Here is a 12,805-nt window from a genome sequence, read left to right on the forward strand (position 1 = left end):
CTGCTTTTGTTTCCACAGAAGGTGAGAGCCTGTGGAATGCTTCTAGGCAATATAGTTTGATCAACCAAGACCCCCTGAAAAGTCTCCCATGACAGCCATGGCCCAGATGATCCAACATCCAAAACAGCTTCAAAGCAACAACTAGCTGAGGCAATGCAGCCTCACAGACTACTCCAGTTAGGACTTGATCATAATTCTTAATTTTCTCAGGATCCCCATAAGATTGCTAGCACCCTCAACTAGCAGAAAGTAGTATGAGAAGCTACACCCAAATTCCCAAAATATTGTTTGAATGCTTATTTTTATTTAAAGCAGGTTGATTATAAATGCAATCTCTTTCTAAAGAAGAAAAGGGGTGATATTATAGATATGATAGGATGAAAGTGTAGATTATTGAATCTACTTTTAGGAGCAACAACTTGTTTAAAATGTTTTACATTGCTAGGGATTTTAGTTTATTACAAATTTAAAGTTAATTTTGTTATACTATATGTATATTTGTATTCTTCTTTAAGGTATGTTTGTACAGCTCATTTGAAATTATAATGTATTATTAAGAAATACAGATTAATAATTAGTCATCCATGATAATCAACTTATAGTCATGTTAATTAAGTTTTCTAGGTATACATAGATATATTTCAGTTAGATAGGTAATCTCCAAACACTCCAAAGACTTACAGAATATGGCATTTAAAATGTTTTAAAAAACTTAGACTTTCTAGACAATAAAACACATCTGCCCCAGGTAAGCACTGATTATTTACTTCAAATAGGAAGTTGGACATCAAGGACACTCCATATGGAGTTTATCTTCTTTCCAGAACTGGCCATTTGGGCAAGAAACTCTCCTTGCCTGGACTACTTGACAAAATGTTCTATCAACTGGACATACAGGACCCATGGAAAAATGGCCACTAAATTTTGTGAAAACAAGGTGAGGAGGTCCTTCAGGTTCCTGCCTCATAGAGGTGACTGGCAGACATTCTGCAGGACATAGGGAGAAGAAACTGAGACACTCTAGGCCTATGGGCTGAAGATGGATAGCCAAACATTGTAGAAAAACTTTGGATGACTGTCCAGGCAGCCAGCTGTCTCTGTCATTCTAGATTTTTAAAAGTTGCTTACAACGCACTTCCTGTTTACTTAGGTAATATATCCTTCTGGGGTCTCTGATGTAGTTGAAGTCTAGGTAGTTATAATTATAGTTTTCCTTAGTTATGATGAAAGATAAATTAAATATAAAACCTTAGACTCACAAATATAAGATAGATAGAAAATTTTCTTTATTATTGCAAAATACAAATAGACTAGATACTGAAACTTAATTCTTGCTTGATAACTGTTTGTTATGTATAATTTTACTATATTAAAGCTAAAACTTTCCTTTTTGATTAGATTGAAAAGGCAAAGTGCAGGGAGATGACTTTCCATACTCTATGAATATATGTTGTTCCCATTGGCTAATAAATAAGCTGTTTTGGCCTATGGCAAGGCAGTTTAGAGGCTGGCCAGAAATCCAAGGAGAGAGACAGGAAAGAGAAAGGCAGAGTCTGGGGAGATATGAGCCACCACCAGGAGAAGCAAGATGTGAAAATACCAGTAAGCCATGGCCACATGGCAACTTATAGATTAATAGAAATGGGTTAAGTTATAAGAGCTAGCTAGCAAGAAGTCTGCCATAGGCCATACAGTTGATAATTAATATTAAAATTCTGAATGATTATTTTATAAGTGGCTGAGGGACCATGAGGCCAGGCACAACCTAGGAATTACATGTCCCTAATATTCCATGCAAATGTGTAAACTCTTTATGGATGGTATCCTTTCTAATATTTCTCCTTATATATTCAAGTCAAAATATTCTTTTAGGAGTGGGGGATATGGCATAGTCTTTAAAAGGCATGCTGTACAATATGAGGACTCAAGTTCTGATCCCTAGCAACCAAATAAAAACTGGCCAAAGAAGTGCAGATTTGTAGGCCCAGTGCTAGTGGGAAGGAGTTTGATATGGAGAAAGACATGTCCTTGGAGTTCCCTGGTCAGCTAGCCTAGCAGAATTAGGGAGCTCTATGTTCAGAGAGAGAGCTGACTGAAAACTGAAGGTGGAAAGCTATTGAAGCAGACAGCCAATACTGATCTCGACCTCTGCTTGCACACACACTTGGGCAAGGTTAACTGCACACACATAACACCTCCCCCAAAACACCTACACATAACACACAATGCTGTTGGAACAGACAACTATGCTATTTGCTTCACCTCTTACAAAACATTCAGAATACAATTCAACCCTAATTGTCTTTGTCCTTTACTATTTAACATCCTTTCCTTATCACAATTATTCCTGAATTTCCTTCACCCCCTCAAATGTAGCTTTGGTGCTTTCCTAGCCCCAGGACTGTGCATAATATACCCCAGTTGATCTTTGGCAGGTCATCAGGCTTCATGGCTACCTACTCTACATCTTATCCATATCAGCTCAGAGTTTCGTCTCCTGTGCTTTCCCTGAACTCTCCAGGCTGTCTTGCCTGTGTATCTGCTTCCTTCCTGTCCTGGATAGTGAGCATGCCTCAGAGACACTGCTTTGGTTTGGAGAATCTCCTAATGCATATTCAAAACTAGTTTATAAATAAGTTATTAAATGAGGTGCTTCTTTTTAAAACTGCACACAAAAGAGAGGAGAGCTGGCAGCCCACGTGGAGAAACACTTGAGTTGGTCTCTTTCTTATGATATTTAAAAACTGAATGGCCTGAAGAAGTCAACTTAGTTTGGGTGACACATTTGGTACATGAATTTGCAAGCTTCCTTCAATTTAGTGAAAGACATGATTGTCCTTTAAGAAAAGTGTAGTGGTTTAAATTGACTTGCAATATCTCTATTAATTGTTTTGTGATTTGGTGAGGTTTTCAGACACTTCTAGGTTCTTGGAGCCACAGTAATAGAATTTGTATAATGAAGCAGCCCTTGCTCCCCTTAACAGAGCTGCATCTGGACTGAAAGAGTTCCAGGTCTAATGTCTACGAGGACCTGTCTAATCCGGGGCTGCAGTGCTATATGTTAATAAGCTTTTCACATGCTTCTCACCTAAGGCATGTAACAGTAAATTTACTGTGGATCTAATGAAGTCAAGGTTTTCCATAGCAAAATATGTGGGAGTGGGTTATAAATATACCAAATGCTTGAGAAATACCATAAAGTTTTGAAGTTTAAAGGTCATGGTGCTGAGAAAATGCCTCAGTTGGTAAAATACTCCAGTAGAAGCAAGAGGACCTGAGTTCTGTGCCCAAAAGCCCCACAAAAATGTTGTGTGGTATCTGGCTTTTTTTTTCTCATTCTTTATCTATATCTATATCTATATCTATATCTATCTATCTATATCTATCTATCTATCTATCTATCTATCTATCTATCTATAAAATTTAATTTTACATATCAGCCATGGGTTCCCCTGTCCTCCCCCTCCTGCCCCCACCTTCCCCTCAGCCCATCCCCTGTTCCCATCACTTTCAGGGCAAAGACTCCCCTGGGGATTCAGCTCAACCTGGTAGATTCAGTCCAGGCAGGTCCAGTTCCCTTCTAGGCTGAGCAAAGTATCCCTGCATATGCCCCAGGTTCCAAACAGCCAGCTCATGCACTAAGGACAGGTCTGGGTCCCACTGCCTGGGTACCTCCCAAACAGTTCAAGCTATTCAATTGTCTCATTTATCCAGAGGGCCTGATCTAGTTGGGGGCTCCACAGCTTTTGGTTCAGTTGATGTGTTTCCATTAGTTTGGCTATTTGTCCTTGTGCTTTTTCCAATCTTGGTCTCAACAGTTATCACTCATACAATCTCCTGTTTCTCGCCAACTGGACTCTTGGAGCTCCACCTGGGGCCTGGCCAAGGATCTCTGCATCCACTTCCATCAGTTATTGGATGAGAGTTCTAGCACAACAGTTAGGGTGTTTGGCCATCTGATCACCAGACTAGGTTAGTTCGGGCTTTCTCTCGACCATTGCCAGTAGTCTACAGTGGAGGTATCATTGTAGATTACTGGGGTCCTCTCTAGCACTTTGCTTTTTTCTATTCTCATGTGGTCTTCATTTATCATGGTCTGTTATTCCTTGTTCTCCCTCTCTGTTCTTGATCCAGCTGGGATCTCCTGCTCCCCTAAGCTCTCTTTCCATCAAACCTTGCCCTTCAGTACCCCCACTCACATCCAGGTTGTTCATGTAGATCTCATCCATTTCTCTATCATTGGGCAATCCCTGTGTCTTTCTTAGGGTCCTGTTTTCTAGGAAGCCTCCCTGGAGTTGTGAGTAGCAGTTTAGTCATCTTTGTTTTACATCTAGTATCCACCTATGAGTGAGTACATACCATGTTTGTCTTTCTGAGTCTGGGTTACCTCACTCAGGATGATTTTTTCTAGATCCATCCATTTGCCTGCAAACCTCATGATGTCATTGTTTTTCTCTGCTGAGTAGTACTCCATTGTGTATATGTATCATGTTTTCTTTATCCATTCTTCAGTTGAAGGGCATCTAGGTTGTTTCCACATTCTGGCTATTACAAACAATGCTGATATGAACGCAAATGCCCTTGTGGTATGATTGAGCATTCCTTGGGTATATGCCCAAGAGTGCTACAGCTGGGTCTTGGGGGAGATTGATTCCCAATTTTCAAAGAAAACGCTATATTGATTTCCAAAGTGGCTGTGCAAGCTTGCATTCCCACCAGCAGTCGAGGAAAGTTCCCCTTGCTCCACATCTTCTCCAGCATAAGCTGTCTTCAGTGTTTTTGGTCTTAGCCATTTTGATCTTAGCCTGACAGGTGTAAGGTGGTATCTCAGAGTCGCTTTGATTTGCATTTCCCAGATAATTAGGGATGTTGAGCAATTCCTTAAATGTCTTTCAGCCATCTGAGCTTCCTCTGTTGAGAATTCTCTGTTTAGTTCTATAGCCCATTTCTTAATTGTACTGTTGGGCATTTTGATGTCTAATTTCTTGAGTTCTTTATAAATTCTGGATATCAGCCCTCTGTCAGATGTGGGGTTGGTGAAGACCTTTTCCCATTTTGTAGGCTGTCGCTTTGTCTTGTTGACTGTGTCCTTTGCTCTACAAAAGTTTCTCAGTTTCAAAAGGTCCCATTGATTGATTGTTTCTCTCAGTGTCTGTGCTATTGGTGTTATATTTAGAAATTGATCTCCTATGCCAATGCGTTCAAGACTACTTCCTACTTTCTCTTTTAACAGGTTCAGAGTAACTGGATTTATGTTGAGGTCATTGATCCACTTGGACTTAAGTTTTGTGCATGGTGACAGATATGGATCTATTTGCAGCCTTCTACACATTGACATCCAGTTATGCTAGCACCATTTGTTGAAGATGCATTCTTTTTTCCATTGTACATTTTTGGCTTCTTTGTCAAAAAGTATATGTTCATAGGTGTGCGGGTTAATGTCAGGGTCTTCAATTCAATTCCATTGGTCCACATGTTGGTTTTTTATGCCAGTACCAAGCTGTTTTTATTACTGTAGCTCTATAGTAGAGCTTGAGGTCAGGGATCATGATGCTTCCAGAGCTTGTTTTATTGTACAGGATTCTTTTGGCTATTCTGAGTTTTTTTGTTTTTCCATATGAAGTTGAGGAAATCCAGAGAATCATCAGGTCATACTTCAAAAACCTCTACTCCACAAAACTGGGAAATCTAAAAGAAATGGATAATTTTCTGGATAGGTACCACATACCTAAGTTAAATCAAGACCAGATAAACCATTTAAATAGTCCAATAAACCCTAAGGAAATAGAATCATTCATTAAAAGTCTCCCAACTTAAAAAAAAAAAAAAAAAGCCCAGGACCAGATGGTTTCAGTGCAGAATTCTACCAGATCTTCAAAGAAGAGTTAATACCAATACTCTTTAAATTGTTCCACACAATAGCAGAAGGAATATTACCGAACTCCTTCTATGAGGCTACAATTACCCTGATTCCTAAACCAAACAAAGATGCAACAAAGAAAAAGAACTACAGACCAATCTCCCTCATGAACACTGATGCAAAAACACTCAATAAAATACTGGCAAACAGACTCCAAGAACACATCAAAACAATTATCCACCATGATCAAGTAGGCTTCATCCCAGGATTCAAGGGTGGTTCAACATATGAAAGTCCATCAATGTAATACACCATAAAACAAACTCAAAGGGGGGAAAAAAAACATGATCATGTCACTAGAAGGAAATCAGAGATACATCACCCTTTACAATAGCCACAAATGATTTAAAATACCTTGGGGTAACTCTAACTAAGCAAGTGAAGGACCTATATGACAAGAACTTTAAGTCCCTGAAAAAAGAAATTGAAGAAGATGTCAGAAAATGGAAAGATCTCCCATGCTCATGGATAGGCAGGATTAACATAGTAAAAATGGTGATCTTACGAAAAGCAACCTACAGATTCAATGCAATCCCCATCAAAATACCAACACAATTCTTCACAGACCTGGAAAGAATAATACTCAACTTCATATGGTATCCTGCTTTTAATTCCAATGCTGTGGATACAGAGAGGAAAAGATCTCTGGGAGTCTCTAGCCACCCAGTCTAGGAGAAGCAGTGAGCTTCAGACACATGAGTTAGCCTCTCCTCCACACACACTCTTACATATACAAATGAGCGCACACGCACGCGCGCGTGCGCACACACACACACAAGTATTCACAAGAGTATTCTTTATAATTAACTCAACCCAGTTCTCTCATTTCTGCATGTATCACAGTGATCATCTAATTTGGCTTCCTCACATCCAGTGTTCTCATCTGTAAGCTGAGGATGCTGCTTTGTCCCATGCAAGCATACTGTGAGGTGTCAAGTATCAGAAACAGAATTACTTTTCTAAAGAAATCACTTTTGCTCTTACCTAAGAGTAATGTCACTTACCCCAAGTCTGTACAATTGTGCTCTATGTTATAGTTTGGCAAGTTCAGAAAAACAAAATCAGAGTCAGAGACAAGAGAGCCCTAGCTTAAAAGACTGAAAAACATGAGAAATAAGATACTCAGCTCAAATAAAATCTTTGATTTTTTTTTAAGGGTAAAATGCATATGGCCGTGGAAAGAGTGAGTACTTCCCCACATCCAGACTGAAATGCCCCCAGACCCCTGTGTCCTGTATCTGCCTGGTCCATGTGATGAGCAGCTCTGCCATTGTGTACCACCAACTGCTGCAAATATTCCCTAACCAAGGTTCTGGATGACAGGTAGAAACACTGCTTGTTCCCCGGGTCTGCTGCCTTCCTTTTGCACAATGACAGATGAACTGAGACCCTCCTTATCCACACCTAAAGTCAACCTGCCTCACAGTGTCCCTTCCAAAGTCCAAGGCAGCCTCAGTCTACAGTGACAGAGCTGCACTCACCTGTGTGGTCTGTGCAGGGCTCAGTGGGTGTCCTCACTGCACCAGCCAGGCCCTGTTTATCATTCCCACTCCCTGTGTTCACAGCAGCTCTCTCTGCTGTCAGGATTTTGGTTCACCAGGGGAAAAGGGCTCCTTCTTCACATCTCCATCCCTGAGGCCAGCCCTCCCCCTGGTTCTCTGCCATTTGCTGATTCACAAATCATGTTTGTAATTACAGAGTCTGTGGGTGATGAGGTGGGAAGTGAGGGTGAGCAGTGTCCTGAGGGTGCTGCTTTCTCAGACTTGGTTCCAGTTTCCTCTCACCTCCCGCTACACTGAAGGCAGGCACTGATTGGAAAGAAACATTCCTGATCCCAAGGGGTCAATTTCTGAATGTCTGCAAAGTAGAGTAACACTGATAACAGAAGATGATCAAGTACTGAGTCACGACTCATCGCTGATTCCTGGCTGAGGCTCATTTTATCAATCACTTCATCTGTCTCTTGTTAGGTTCTCCTTTAGTTTAAAATGGCCAGGAATCCAACGCCTTCGTCAGAGCTTTGTGAAGAAAATCGTTTCAAGGGTTCTCAAACACTACTCTACTGCTGTGATGGGACCAGAGACTGAGGCAGCTTATGGTGGAAGGTGTTTAGTTGGGGGCTTGCTTACAGTTTCCTAGGGGGTGTCCATGACCACCACAGCAGGGAGTATGGTGACATGGGGGCTAGCATGGAGCAAGTAGGCCAGCAAGTAGGAAGAGAGAGAGAGAGAGAGAGAGAGAGAGAGAGAGAGAGAGAGAGAGAGAGAGGATTCAGTTGAGGAAATGCCAGGATGAGATCCAGTTGTAAGACATTTTCTCATTTAGTGGTCAATGGGGAGGGCGCAGCCTATGGTGGATGGTGCCATCCCTGGGCTGCTGGTCCTGGGTTCTATAAGAAGGTGGGCTGAGCAAGTGATGGGAAGCCAGCCAGTAAGCAGCTCCTCTCCATGGTCACTGCAGCTCCTGCCTCCAGGGTCCAGCCCTGTTTCTGTTCCTGTCCTGACTTCCTTCAGTGAGGAACAGCAATGCCAAAGCCTAATTGACCCTTTGCTCCAACTTGTGTTTTGGTCATGGTGTTCTGTCACAGCAATAGAAACCCTAACTAGGACACATGTCACTAAAGGACCCCAAATGTTGATTGTTTCTCCAATGCTAATTCCAGGAAAGCATCCTTAGAGAAAGAACTGTGCAATTTTCAAGAAATCACTGGCTCTGTTTCCATTGCTTCCCAGTGTGTTGGGTGGAATGCCGTCTCCATGTGGATTCCATGACAGCAAGGCTTTGCTGGTTATGATAGATAGCAACAGTGATGCGGGGGAGGAGGCAGGGTAGAAACACTCAGCTCTTGCTGGAATCTCCACAAGTCTGAAGTGAAACATCAGATGCTCTTCCTGAAAGGAGAACAGTGTGGTGGGGAAAGGCACTGCTGTGTTATCGTAAAGAGTAGATGATGAGAGGGGAGGTCAATTGAGAAATACCCAGTGTCAGATCTGTAATCAGATAACATGGACTCGAGCATCTGGAGCAAGGCAAAACGGTGTGTAAAGGGAGAATCTTCTCCCTCCTGTAGGGCTTCTAGCAAGAGAAACGCCTCAGAAACTGCAGATGATATATTACAGCACTGTGCAAAGCATGGTTTAATCCAGGAGAGCCTGATCCTCAAGGCAGACAGAGAAGAATTGGTTTCCAGCAATTCTTTGCTCTCTGTTGCCCCTTTGGGGATTCATCCTAAAAGATGCCTTGCAATCACATACTTTAATGGTCAAGAGCAGAAGCACAGGCCTGCATTTTGTGTCTCCAAGTCCCAGTAAATGCCCCTCTCCACTGGTCAAAAAATAAAAAGTAAAAAACCCATGTCTCTCTCTGTAGGCAATCTCCCCATGACAAAAATGCTTCAGAAAGTCAAGTGGAAGAGAATAAAGCCTGTATTTTTTCTTGGCACCAATGACAAAAATATATACATGTCTTACAAACACCAGGATCTTCCCTAGGACTGATTCTAGGTTCAATATGAGAATGGAGGGTTATTGTCTTTATGAAATCAGAACTTTGCAAACATATCAAAGGGGTAAGAGAAAAAAATATGCACAATGTATGATGAAAATATTTTAAAAGAAGTTGAATTTAGTCATGACATTTTGCTTTAGGGAAAATTGGGGTTTTCATTTTTATATTTGTATTCACCCTTGAAAATGTGATGGGACCTTTTATCCATCCAGGATTCAATTTCCCATTCAAAAGTAAGGATGAAGATGATAAAGGATTTTCCTTCAATTACAGCCAAGTGTGTTTATCCTGCATTGGGTATCAGGAGTACCTTTGTGTTACAATGATACAGTGATATAAGGACAGAATTTGAGTAGGAAACGGGAGGTCCATCTGTTTGGGGATACCATTTATTTAAAGAAGCAGTAAAACCATTGCTTATGGCAGACTATGGTAACCTAGAATGTGTGCAGATGAAGCAAAGACACCTTGTTCTGCTCAGGTGTGTGGTTGGCATGTGCTCAGAAAGTACATTGTAAAGTGATGGATGTCATTTACTATGTCCTCCACACAGTAAAGAGCTTGAGAAAGAGAACCGACTTCTCTCTGTACCAGAGGCAGGTCTCTAATCAGATTTGTAGACGTAGTTTAGAATGGTAAAGAAGGGATCAGGAACGAGGGGGACTCTAGACACGGAAACCTTGCTGTTGTTCACTTTCTCACTTCACATGTTTCTATGATATAATGAAAACCTAATTAATCCACGGGTAACTTTTGAGGCAAACAAATGCCGTAATTGGGGAGGGAGAGGGAAAGCCACACTTTAGGGACCAGGTTCTGCAGAGGGCTTCCTTTTCTCTGACAGAATGATGTGTTAGTGTCTTGAGGACACTTTATGGTGACAGTGCTGTACACACTGAAGGTACAAATATGATCCGGGAAGGCTCACTTGCCAGAAGGACCCGGAGCCCGTTTGTACCTCCTCACTGTGGTGAGTAGACATCACAGTTTCTTTTAATCTCATGTGCTATGCCGTGTTTTGCTTAAAGACATGCACGTGGCTCTCTGATGAGCTGAGGAGAGAGGCTGAGCCTGGTCACCTTCAGTCCTCTGCTGACACTTGAAATAACTGGGCCATTTCCACGACACGTGACACCAGGATGCAGGGGTGCTTCCTACCCTGTGCTCAGGGTCTGCCACCCTGAGAAAGTTTGGGGTGAATCTTTGTCTAATGTTTCCTCCTTTCTTCCAATAACTAATATTAAATAGAAACTTTTCAAATTCCTATGGAAAATGTCCATTTTTCTCTAACCCCAAAGTTCACTTTCCTTATAAGGATGTCAGTGATATAAATTCAGTCCATTCATTTCATTTTTGATGAGTTTCTACATGTCCTGTGTCAGCAACTTTGCTAGTGTGCCTGCCAACTCCCCAGGCCTGATGCTGTTCAACGTGAAGGATTCTTTAGTGAATCTATCCTTAGGGTCTCCATCCTGACATGTGATGTGGTACTGAAGTAGTGAGTCAGTATCTTTGCTGTGTTCCTAGACCGTGGTGAGGACGGTTAAGAACTACAAAGCTGGAAAAGTAAGCCTGGCATGATAGCTCACACCTTTAATCCCAGCACCACACAGGCAGAGGCAGGTGGATCTCTGTGAGGTCCAGGCCAGTCTAGAAGAGACCCAGGCATCTCATAACATCAACAACAAAAGATTAAAAACATAGTCACAAACTTGCCAGACTTGAGTTGCTATAACTCAAGATGATCTCACCCCAGTACAGTGAATCGAGGAGCAATAACTTTATGTTTTAACTTGAGAAAACTGGGCCTGATAGATTCTCTTCTCTGCCCAGCTGATTTGGAAGCCAGTCCAGAGGGGACATTATCCCCCGATCAGAATGCAAAGCCACCCTGATTTTTGTTTTTTGTTTTGTTTTTCCTCTGTTGCTGCTGCTGTTTTTCTACCGTTACTGTGTGTAACAACAGGAACCATTAGGACATTTCCATGCACACGTCATTGTGTTTTCCTGTGTCTGTCCCTACTGCCTTCCTTCTCATTCTTTCCCTCCCACTGGTCCTCCCTGTGAAGTCCATTTTAAAACTGCTTTCCCGGAGTCAGAGGCACCATTGTTGTGCCATGAGGTCAATGCAGAGACCCATAGCTAAATGTCCTGCAGAGCTCAGGGAACCCCACAGAAGAGGGGAGTGCTGGGTTCCAGCTTGGGCTCAGGTTCAGGTGCTGAGAAGGGGAAGGGGCTTAGATTAAGGAAAACATCTGACCACCAGCTGGATTGCACTCAAGCGGCCTGGAATAGATTGAGCTGGACAAATAGAGTTCTGGTAAATTGGTAGAGCATTGACTGCTTAATTTTCAATCACAACCTCAAGATTTTAAATTTCTGTCAGCCATCTTCTAAACACAGACTTAAAAATGCTTTTCATTGGGCTAAAATATGTATCAAGCTCTCTAGACATAGGAATAAATGTTCATGCTTTTTACCAAAAGCCATATAGCCTTTGCTAAGATACCAAGATGTAAATCTGTTCCACCTGTTTTACAGAGGCCTGTTAACTGCTTTTTTCAACAATATTGATGTCAGTGTAAGAGTAATGTTAATATATCTAAAACTTTTATCCCCTCTGGAAAACTGAAATTCATGTAAGCTTCAAGGAATCAAGAAATCATAAGACTTGGACCCACATTTCACAGATCAAAAGGACTCCAGGTTAGTACAGTTTAAGTTTTCCCACCTTCTGTTACTGAGGACTCTCTCTCTCTCTCTCTCTCTCTCTCTCTCTCTCTCTCTCTCTCTCTCTCCTGGTCCTGGGACTCCTCCTCTTCCCCAATTACTAGGACTATGGACCTATAAGTCCCAAATGTAATATTTTCCCTTAAGTTCCTAAATTTTAACTTCTGCCCCTAGTCTATACCTTTCTCAGCAGATTTCCCCTTAACTGACAGACATCATCCAGGGGATAGCAACTGACTACAACCTTCTCCCAAAAGACTGTTAGCCATTTACTTGCTGAAAGCTGATATGGACCAGTCCAGCCAATTGATTGCTCTCTGTCCATTCACTGGATTCAACTAATCAGATGCTTCTGATAAATGCCCCAGTTCAGCTGGAAGCAGCCACAGAAGAGAGTACATCATCCCTGCCCTCATGACAGGCTGAAAATTGCTAAGTCTAAAGAAAACTCCTTGACATAGGGGACAAAATGGTTTCCTATAATGCCAATTGATATAGCCAAAAAAAAAAAAAAAAAAAAAAAAAGCTCAGATTTATGAGCAGTAGATTCTTTAACTAAAATGCTAAAATGTTTTTACAATATGATAGGACACTTGGCCTGCTTTATATAGAACAAAGAGATATTATCCATCACAAGGCCTTTGGCCA

This window comes from Onychomys torridus, chromosome 5 (assembly GCF_903995425.1).
Source record: "Onychomys torridus chromosome 5, mOncTor1.1, whole genome shotgun sequence".
NCBI lineage: Eukaryota > Metazoa > Chordata > Mammalia > Rodentia > Cricetidae > Onychomys > Onychomys torridus.